At 33.2% G+C, this 8,729-nt stretch overlaps 1 non-coding gene across 1 annotated transcript; it reads left to right on the top strand.

Annotated features, from left to right (window-relative positions):
• The first annotated feature begins 425 nt into the window (after window positions 1-425).
• On the top strand, window positions 426-530 carry LOC131170893 (U6 spliceosomal RNA). The gene has a single exon (XR_009141658.1). It is a non-coding gene; the product is annotated as a U6 spliceosomal RNA (small nuclear RNA).
• The last annotated feature ends 8,199 nt before the right edge of the window (window positions 531-8,729 follow it).

Here is an 8,729-nt window from a genome sequence, read left to right as displayed (position 1 = left end):
ACAACCTGCAGAAAATTCACACTCCCAAGTTCAATCTCCTCCTTCTTCCAAACTCCAAATAAGCATATATGACACTTCTATAAGCATCAATCTCAACTCAACCAAGTCAATTTCAAGTATTTACATAAAGTCCCCACATCATATACATAAACCCTAATTCCAATCACCCAATTTACACAAACTCAACTCTTTTACACTTATTATCATATCATCTATTCAAACATCCTTATGGAACCATTTTTCATCATTTAAAAATAGCAATCCTCACAAGGTTCATGGCTGCCAAAATTAGGGTTCTTCAATTTCTTTTTATTTATTTTCATTTTCATGGAATACTCACTCATCTCATCATTCGTACAAGATTTAAAGAAGAGAGGGAGTGGTATTTTTGCACTTATCTTGTGACCCAACTTGCAAACTTCAATTTCTCTTCTTGGGGACATCCGATAAAATTGGAATGATACAGAGAAGATTAGCGTGGCCCCTACGCAAGGATGACACTCACAAATCTAGAAATGGTCCAAATTTTTCAAATGTAAGGGCCCAACCCACTAGTGATATTGTCCGCTCTGGGCCGAAGCCCTCACGATTTTAAAATGCGTCGATAGGGGTTACGAACCACCAACTTATAAACCCAACAACTCTCCCGTGTTTTACTGATGTGGGATTTGCCTAGGGTGTTACAATCTTGCCCCCTTATGGGACTCAGCGTCCTCACTGAGGTTTTCCCCACCATCGCTCAAGGTTGCACGCGGAGCGGCTCTGATACCACAAATGTAATGGCCCGACCCACTAGTGATATTATCCGCTTTGGGCCCAAGCCCTCACGGTTTTAAAACGCATCGCTAGGGGTTATGAACCACCAACTTATAAACCCAGCATCTCTCCCGTGTTTTGTCGATGTGGGATTTTCCTAAGGTGTTACATTATCCCTTGTAAGGCACGACATATTCCCGTAGCATACCTAATGAAATACTGAACTCCACCTATCGATAACCCATTAGTTATGCTACAAAGGATTTTAAAACAAACCATAGCTTTTTATCTTATCAATTCTTTTATGGAAAACTGCATGAAAATAGTTAACATTCCATGTAAACATTCATTGGAAATAATGATAGACTAAATATAGTAAAAGTTACATTTTCATAAGTTTCAAAGTAAAATACAAAATAGTTACAAACTCAAAATGTGATAGCAATGCAATGCTTTTAAATACAAACTGCTCAATGTCCATACATCCATACATATAGGTACAAAATACATCCAAAAGGAAATTACAGGGGTATACCTACGATGTATACCCACAATCAAAACCAAAATGCTGCTTCCAAGTCTCTCACTCAGCAACCTTCTCTTTTCTCGTTCTTGCGACAGCATAAATAAGCTATTGCTGAGTATATCACTCAGTGGTGCACAACTAATGACTTTAAAACTTAAAGTAAAATAAAACTTGTGAAGGCATAATAAATCACATCTTTTCTAAGCGTTTAAAACATCACGATAGTTCATAAAAGCCATTTATTGGAATAACATTTCAAATAAGAAATCACACTTCATAAATCACAATTCACAAAGCATTAGTATTGCTAACATCAACACACAGTTTAGGCCATGACACAAAATTTCACGATCAGTGCCGTGTTGTACACCACGACAAAGCAATCTCAACCTCACTAACCTTTATTAATAAGGGAAGTGCTAGCTAGCTAATAAGTACTCATGTAGTCTTACCCCACTAATCGTTATTAATGGGAGACATAATCAATATTAATTATCAACCCCAAGTAGCCGTTACTACTAGGGAGTTCTGAAAGGGGCTGTCATGCTAACTGTGATTTCAAAACAGTTTCCAAAAATTTTTCACTCAACAATCACGTTTATAAACCAATAAACACATTCAAATTTATCATAATATCCATATAAAGGTGGCAACATCCAAATTTCTCAAATGCAAGAGAAAAACCACATTTAAATCAAAGTAAACTTGTTCAAAGCAAACTCATTCAACTAAACACATTCCAAACAATTTACAAGTTTAAAAACGAAGAAAATGTTAGTTGTGCACAAACCTTCAATGCTCTCCTTTCTCTTTACTCACTATTCCTTGTCCGTCCTAACCTCTTTCTCTACTGAAAATATACAAATAGAATGTCTCAATATGCATCTCAATTGCTGCCAAGAACTCATTACACGAATGTCTAATGCATCCCAAATTAGCTTTGCAATTTTTTGAAAATTTTGGTTTTGGACAACTTGGTGCCCCAATTTTTGAATCTAATTTTTACCTAGTTCCGATCATAATTTGGTGAGGTGTTCTCCATGAAAATTGTTCATCTAGGTCTTAAATTTATTTTCCTTTTTAAATCACCTAATTCAGAGCTGTGTAGCTCAAGTTATGCCCAAAACACAATTACTATTCACGTCACTATTCATGCTGCAGATTTAGATCTAGCAGATTCATCGATCCAACTTCGTTTAGCAATTTGGTCAAGTTAAGTCCATAATTTGATCTAATGTTCTTCATACAAAATGTTCTACTATGTCTTAAGTTTCCATCGGTTCAAGAATTGCCTAAATTGGAGTTTTATAGAGAGAGTTATGGCCATGCAAAATTTACTGTTCATATGGTCAAATTCTGCAGGTTCCAGATTTCTGTCTCCAAGTTCAAGGCTCATTTCAAATAGCTTAAGGACATTTTTGGGGCAAGATATCTTCATGAAAATTCTAGCCCTATGTCTTAAGTTTTGTTTCCAATTGATTTCACACTAATTGGAGTTGTGTAGCTTAAGTTATGGGCTTCCAAACACACTGAATTAAGTATGCAAAATTCTGCTCTAAGTTCAATTTTTCATTTGTTCAATTACTTCCACTAACCAATCTCAATTCACATTTAATTTACCCAAATGACTATAATTTAACATTGACACATCAATGGAACTTCTTAGCACAAACCCCACAATTTTCAAACACCAAAGTTTGTAATTTTCCCTAATTCTCCCATTTAATTACTTCCATTCATCAACCCAATGTCAATTCAAACAAAATAAACCTCAAATGACCATAATTTAACACTACACACACCAATTTCACTCTTTAGCACCAAAACACAATTTTTCCATGAACCCTAATCTTCCATAATTTAATTTATACAATCCCATGAAATCTTACTACTCCCAATCATGCATACTACCTCAATTTAACTTAGATTTATCATCAATTTAACTAAAATACATCAAAACCCTAATTTTCCCTAAGTTGGCCAAAACCCTAGTTTAGGTTCCATGCATGTTTCCTTTCAATTTCTCATGAAATTTCATTATAAGTTAACTTCATTCAAGGCTTTTACAACTAATCTAACATGAAAAGAAACTTATCTCAAGTGACCACTTCTAATCTTCAATTGCTTCTAACTCTTTTGTTCTCTTAACTTCTAATCTCTCAATGAAAGATAAATTTGATGTTTTCTACCAATTATATAGAAAACCCACGGAGAAAAAGTGGAGAAAATCATGGGTTGAGAGAGGTTGTAAGTGGAGGAATGAAGAGAGAAGAAAGAAAAAAGAGGGAGAGGAGGTGTGTGGGGGGGCAACTAAATGAGGGAGGGAGGAAGATGGCTTCCTTTTATACTTATCCCAATTATTTATTTATTTATTTTTTTTTATTGAGTTGTCCAAAGCCCATTGGTCCTAAAATTTTAATTAGGTCAAAATGGACCTAAAATTCTAGATTTTTGTTTCTTTTATTTTCCTTTCACTTTATACTTGAATTCTTTTCGTAAAAAATTGATTCCATAATTCAGTTTATTAATTTCACTTAAATTAATTAACATTTTGATCAAAAGTCAACTCTTGAGGTGAATTGACCAAAATGCCCCTCATAGGTTCATAATCCCTCTTTTTCAATCTACTCGGTGAATCCTTATATTTTTTGCTCACTTGAATTTTTATTGTGTCTATATCAATTAATTTTCTATTTATTTTTGATCTCCAAGGTGTCTTTAAATATTACTAGTCACGGACCAAAAATGATACTATTCATAACTCAGAGGTTCGGGGTGTTACACTTGTCGCCATTTCCTTTTTAAGGAGAATGTATACGAGCTGGAGCTTAATAAATTTTTAAATACTGGGTCAACTCAACACAATTTTCCTTGCTTATGTAGTCTTCTAAGGCCAAAAGCATGAGCTAAATTTGAAGAGAAAGAGAAATCTCCTTCTACAGTCAATTGCACACTGTTGTCTGTAGATTAATGTTCAACCCATGTCTCTCGGTCTTCTTCTTAAAATTTCATCATTACTTTTTATAAAATATCAATTGCAACAATCTTTCTGTTATACTATTGTCCCACCTAACATATCATCTTAGAATTTATAGTATCTTTTTATCCTCTGCTTGTCTTCCATACTTATAATCATTTATCTAATACCCCTTTATACTCTGCTAATATTTTGGAAGATAAAGCAATAATAGATTCTCCCAGAACTAACTCTAGTCTCATCAACAATCACTCCTCTAATCCTTATACCTTTTTAATAACTTGTAAGTAACATCTATACCTATCATATCCCACCCTCTACTATTGTTCTGCTATGTACTGTCTAATTGTCACTCGTGTTCCTTAAAAGGCTAACCTAAAGTCTATATGTCATTATCTATCATTTTTTTTTTTCATCATACCTATTTGATCCATTAGATTGACCTTTATTCAACTTACTACTTACTAACTTCTTTTCTCTGCCTGATTAGATAGTTCATAATACCATTGCATACCTTCTAGCTTTTGCTCATTATTATTATATTGCTCGCCTAATGTTTTTGATACTATTAACAAGTTAAAGGAATCTTGCCCCATTGCTATCCACTTCACTTTAGGAATAGGGAATAGATAGAGTATGATCCAATCATGCAACTCCAAGTTCTATATTCTAGCCCCTGGTGCTACCTCAACTACATCATGCTATGAGTATCACATTACTAGATTCCATACCTCCATCACTATTCTCACTAATGTTGTCACACCCTACCCCTCTGTAAGGCATAACATGATCATGTAGTATACCTAATGAATTACCTACTTCGTCTACTGATAACCCATTAAATACACTACAAGGGATTTTAAAACTTTTCTTACTTCTTTTTATAGTGGTGAGCACTATCTACAGGTGTTAAAAAAATTTTTTTGAATTGAAGGGAAATAGCTAACACATTTGAATTATTAGGAATTTCTGTAAAAATTTTGGCGGAGTGCCATTTGTATTTTGAATAAAACAGTTCTTCAAAAACCTGTAAAAAGCACTTCAAATATATTTCTCAATCTCAAACTCCAACAATTAATCAACACAATATGTTTCTTAACTCAAATCTACAAAAAATTTTCAGTATTTTCAAAGGCTGAGATAAAAGAAATATATCACAATATTTACAAACCAAAATAATTTACAAATTTAGTTTATAACTTTAATGTACAATTTTAATTTACAACTGCTCAAAATAAAGAACACTATATACATACAGTGAACATACATTACAATACAAAATGCAGAATATGGTATACTCAATATACCTGATGATCTCTTAGTGTAGTACTAGCAGCCTAGTCTGCTTCCCTGTCGGTCTATCTACCTGCGACAGCAATGAAAAGCTATCGCTGAGTAAAATTTACTCAGTGGTGCACAATAACAATTTGAAATGCAATATATAAATCTTTTATTGACAATTCACAAATCAAATAATTCACAATTCCATTTCACAATTTACAAGTTCATATAACACCATTTGATCAAATAACTGAATAATACAGTTTTGCCAATCAATAATACAATTTGATCAAATAACTGAATAATACAGTTTTGCCAATCAATAACACTATTTGATCAAATAACTGAATAATATAGTTTTGCAAATCAATAACATAATTTGATCAAATAACTGAATAATACTGTTTTGCCAATCGATAACACAATTTGATCAAATAACTGAATAACACAGTGTTGCCAATTGATAACACAATTTAGGCTATGACATAATTTTTCCACACATGCCATGTTGTACACCACGACAAGACACACTCACCTCAATAATCAAAATCAATGAGGGAGGAAGCTAGCTAGATAATGAGTACTCATCCACACTCACCTCGGACTGGAAAGTCAAAGAGGGAGAAACATAATCACACCCCAGACTGATAAGTCCAAGAGGGAGGAATATAATCACACTCACCCCATAAATGGAGGAGGAACATAGTAAAAGTGTCATGCCAAATGTGAATCAAAACAATTTCAAATCACAAATATTTCATACAAACCACAAATCACCTTTTATCTCAAAATTTCCATTTGCAAAGTTGGCAACACAATAATTTTCAAATAATATTCTCAAAACCAAAACAATAAAAAATTATTCATAACTCATTTCTCCAAATAAATTTGCTAGTAAAAGCAGTGAATATAAAAGTATTGTGCACGGACACAATTTAAAACTATAATGCTCAATTGAATTTTTAAGTAGAAAATAAGAAATCCAAATTATTGTGCACAAACACAATTTTAAATAATAATATACAAATAATCATAATTATTTCAATTGAAAAATTCAAAAGAAATAACTATTGTGCACAAACACAATTTAAAACAATAACATACAAATAATCATAATTTATTTCAATTGAAAATTTCAAAAGAAATAACTATTGTGCACAAACCTCTGATAACTGTCTCTTGGCTTTGACTCAGTGTTTCCTTCCCTTTCCCTGAGTCTTTGCTAACTGAAACACACAATTTGAAGTGTTTTAGTACTCATTTAAATCGTCTCTAACAATAAGGTTCAATAATTAAATTTTCTTGGTACTATTCCTTTCAATTCATTTTATTAGTCAACCTATAATATTGACCCTTGATGCACTCTAAGTGAGTCAATTCTAATGTTATCAATATGTCACATTTTATAGCCTTTTAGTGTTGGTACATGTTACCCAATTCATTTCCATGTATAGTGCATTTTATTGTAATTTGTCGGATTCCGGTGTACTAATTTGACCTAGCCGGACAACCTTACATCTAATATATATCACCCAATTTATTCCTACACACATAAACACTTCATCAACACTTTAATCTACCATTTACATGCAAGGATAAATTGTTCTTATGGAGTTTCTATGGCTGCCAAAAATATACATCTCCCTTAAAACATCAAACTCCAAAAATCTTTCCACAATTCAACTACCCATAACATCTACACAAACTTTAATGAAGCAAGCATCAAAAATACCTACTTACCACTTTGGAAACTCTTCAAAACCTCACCAAAACTTGATCTTCTTGCTGCCTATCTACTGCCCAAGGTGTATGGACAACTTTTAGTGAAGGGAGCTTGAGGTTTCCATGGTTGGATCATGCTCACATGAAGCTTGTAAACAATGCATCCATGGAGGTTCTTTCTTCCATTTTCGGCTGGCTCTTTGGGAAGGTTGAAGAAGATGAATTCTGTCCAAAATATGCTGCTCACATGTCCACTTAAGTGGAGTTAGTGGACCACTAACTTAGATTAAGTATTAAATATTCTAAAGTTTTCATATTCTTCATTTAGCTCCTAACTTTTGCTATTTACATTAGGTACAACCAATTTAATTTTTCATGACATTTTCCAAGTGTAATAGCATTTATTTTTAATGGAAATTTAGGTCGAAAGACAACTCGGAGTGTCAAATGACCACAATGCCCCTGTTCGGGTTGCATTTTCGATTTTTCGGTAACACCGAGTTTTATCCGTTTTTCGATTTCTCACTTTTCTTTGTACTAATTAATTAATTTTTCTTTGATATTTCTAATGATATTTATACTTCAATAGACATTTATTTAAGTCCTAAAAATACTTTCCAGGGTTCCCCGCGGTTTAGGGCTAGTCAACGGTGCACGCCGCGACTTCCCAGTGCGATCACCCATCGCTAGGTTTCTCGGCTCGTTTAACTTGGTTATATTTCATTGCTATTATTTTTCCTTTGCTTTTCTTGTCTTTTCTTTTCTTCTATTTCATTATTCTATGTCTCCTCATCCATATCTAAGTGTAGTTCTAGGCATCCTAGCTGTCCGGACAACACTGGTCACTGGAATAGTAGAACGCACTACCGAATATAGGGGTGTTACAATTCTCCCCCCCTTAAAATAAATTTCGTCCGCAAAATTTTACCTAATAGCCATCTTACAATTGTCATACGTTTATTTTTTCCTTTCTATATGATCGTATAATCTTCTTTCCTTCGAATTTGTATAAGACTTTTAACAATCTAATACAACATTTAATTTGTTTGTATAACACCAATCTTCTCTTACTATTGTGCTGTCTAATATTTTGGTTCATGTTCCTTCTTGAATGACCCTTGAGGTCATGTTAGAATGATTTATCTAGTCATTGGTCCTCTGACTATTCTAGTCAATAAATGACTATTCTAGTCATTGGTCCTCTGACTATTCTAGTCATTGGTCCTCTGACTATTCTAGTCAATAGTCTTCCTCACATTCGTAACATTTCTTTGTTATATCTGAACCAACTGTTCAAATTTTTACTTCCATAACTCTTTTTATCTATTAATATTCTATAACTTACTTCCTTTTGTACTAAACTATAACCTTTCGATTTTCTAACTTTTGAGTTTTAAATCCCTAAGTAGGATTTTCAAACTTATTTCTAACAATTAAATTCTGTCCTAGCATAACTATACCAAATAG

The sequence above is a fragment of the Hevea brasiliensis genome, chromosome 11 (assembly GCF_030052815.1).
Source record: "Hevea brasiliensis isolate MT/VB/25A 57/8 chromosome 11, ASM3005281v1, whole genome shotgun sequence".
NCBI classification, from domain to species: Eukaryota; Viridiplantae; Streptophyta; class Magnoliopsida; order Malpighiales; family Euphorbiaceae; genus Hevea; species Hevea brasiliensis.
This window is presented reverse-complemented; position numbering and strand designations above follow the sequence as displayed.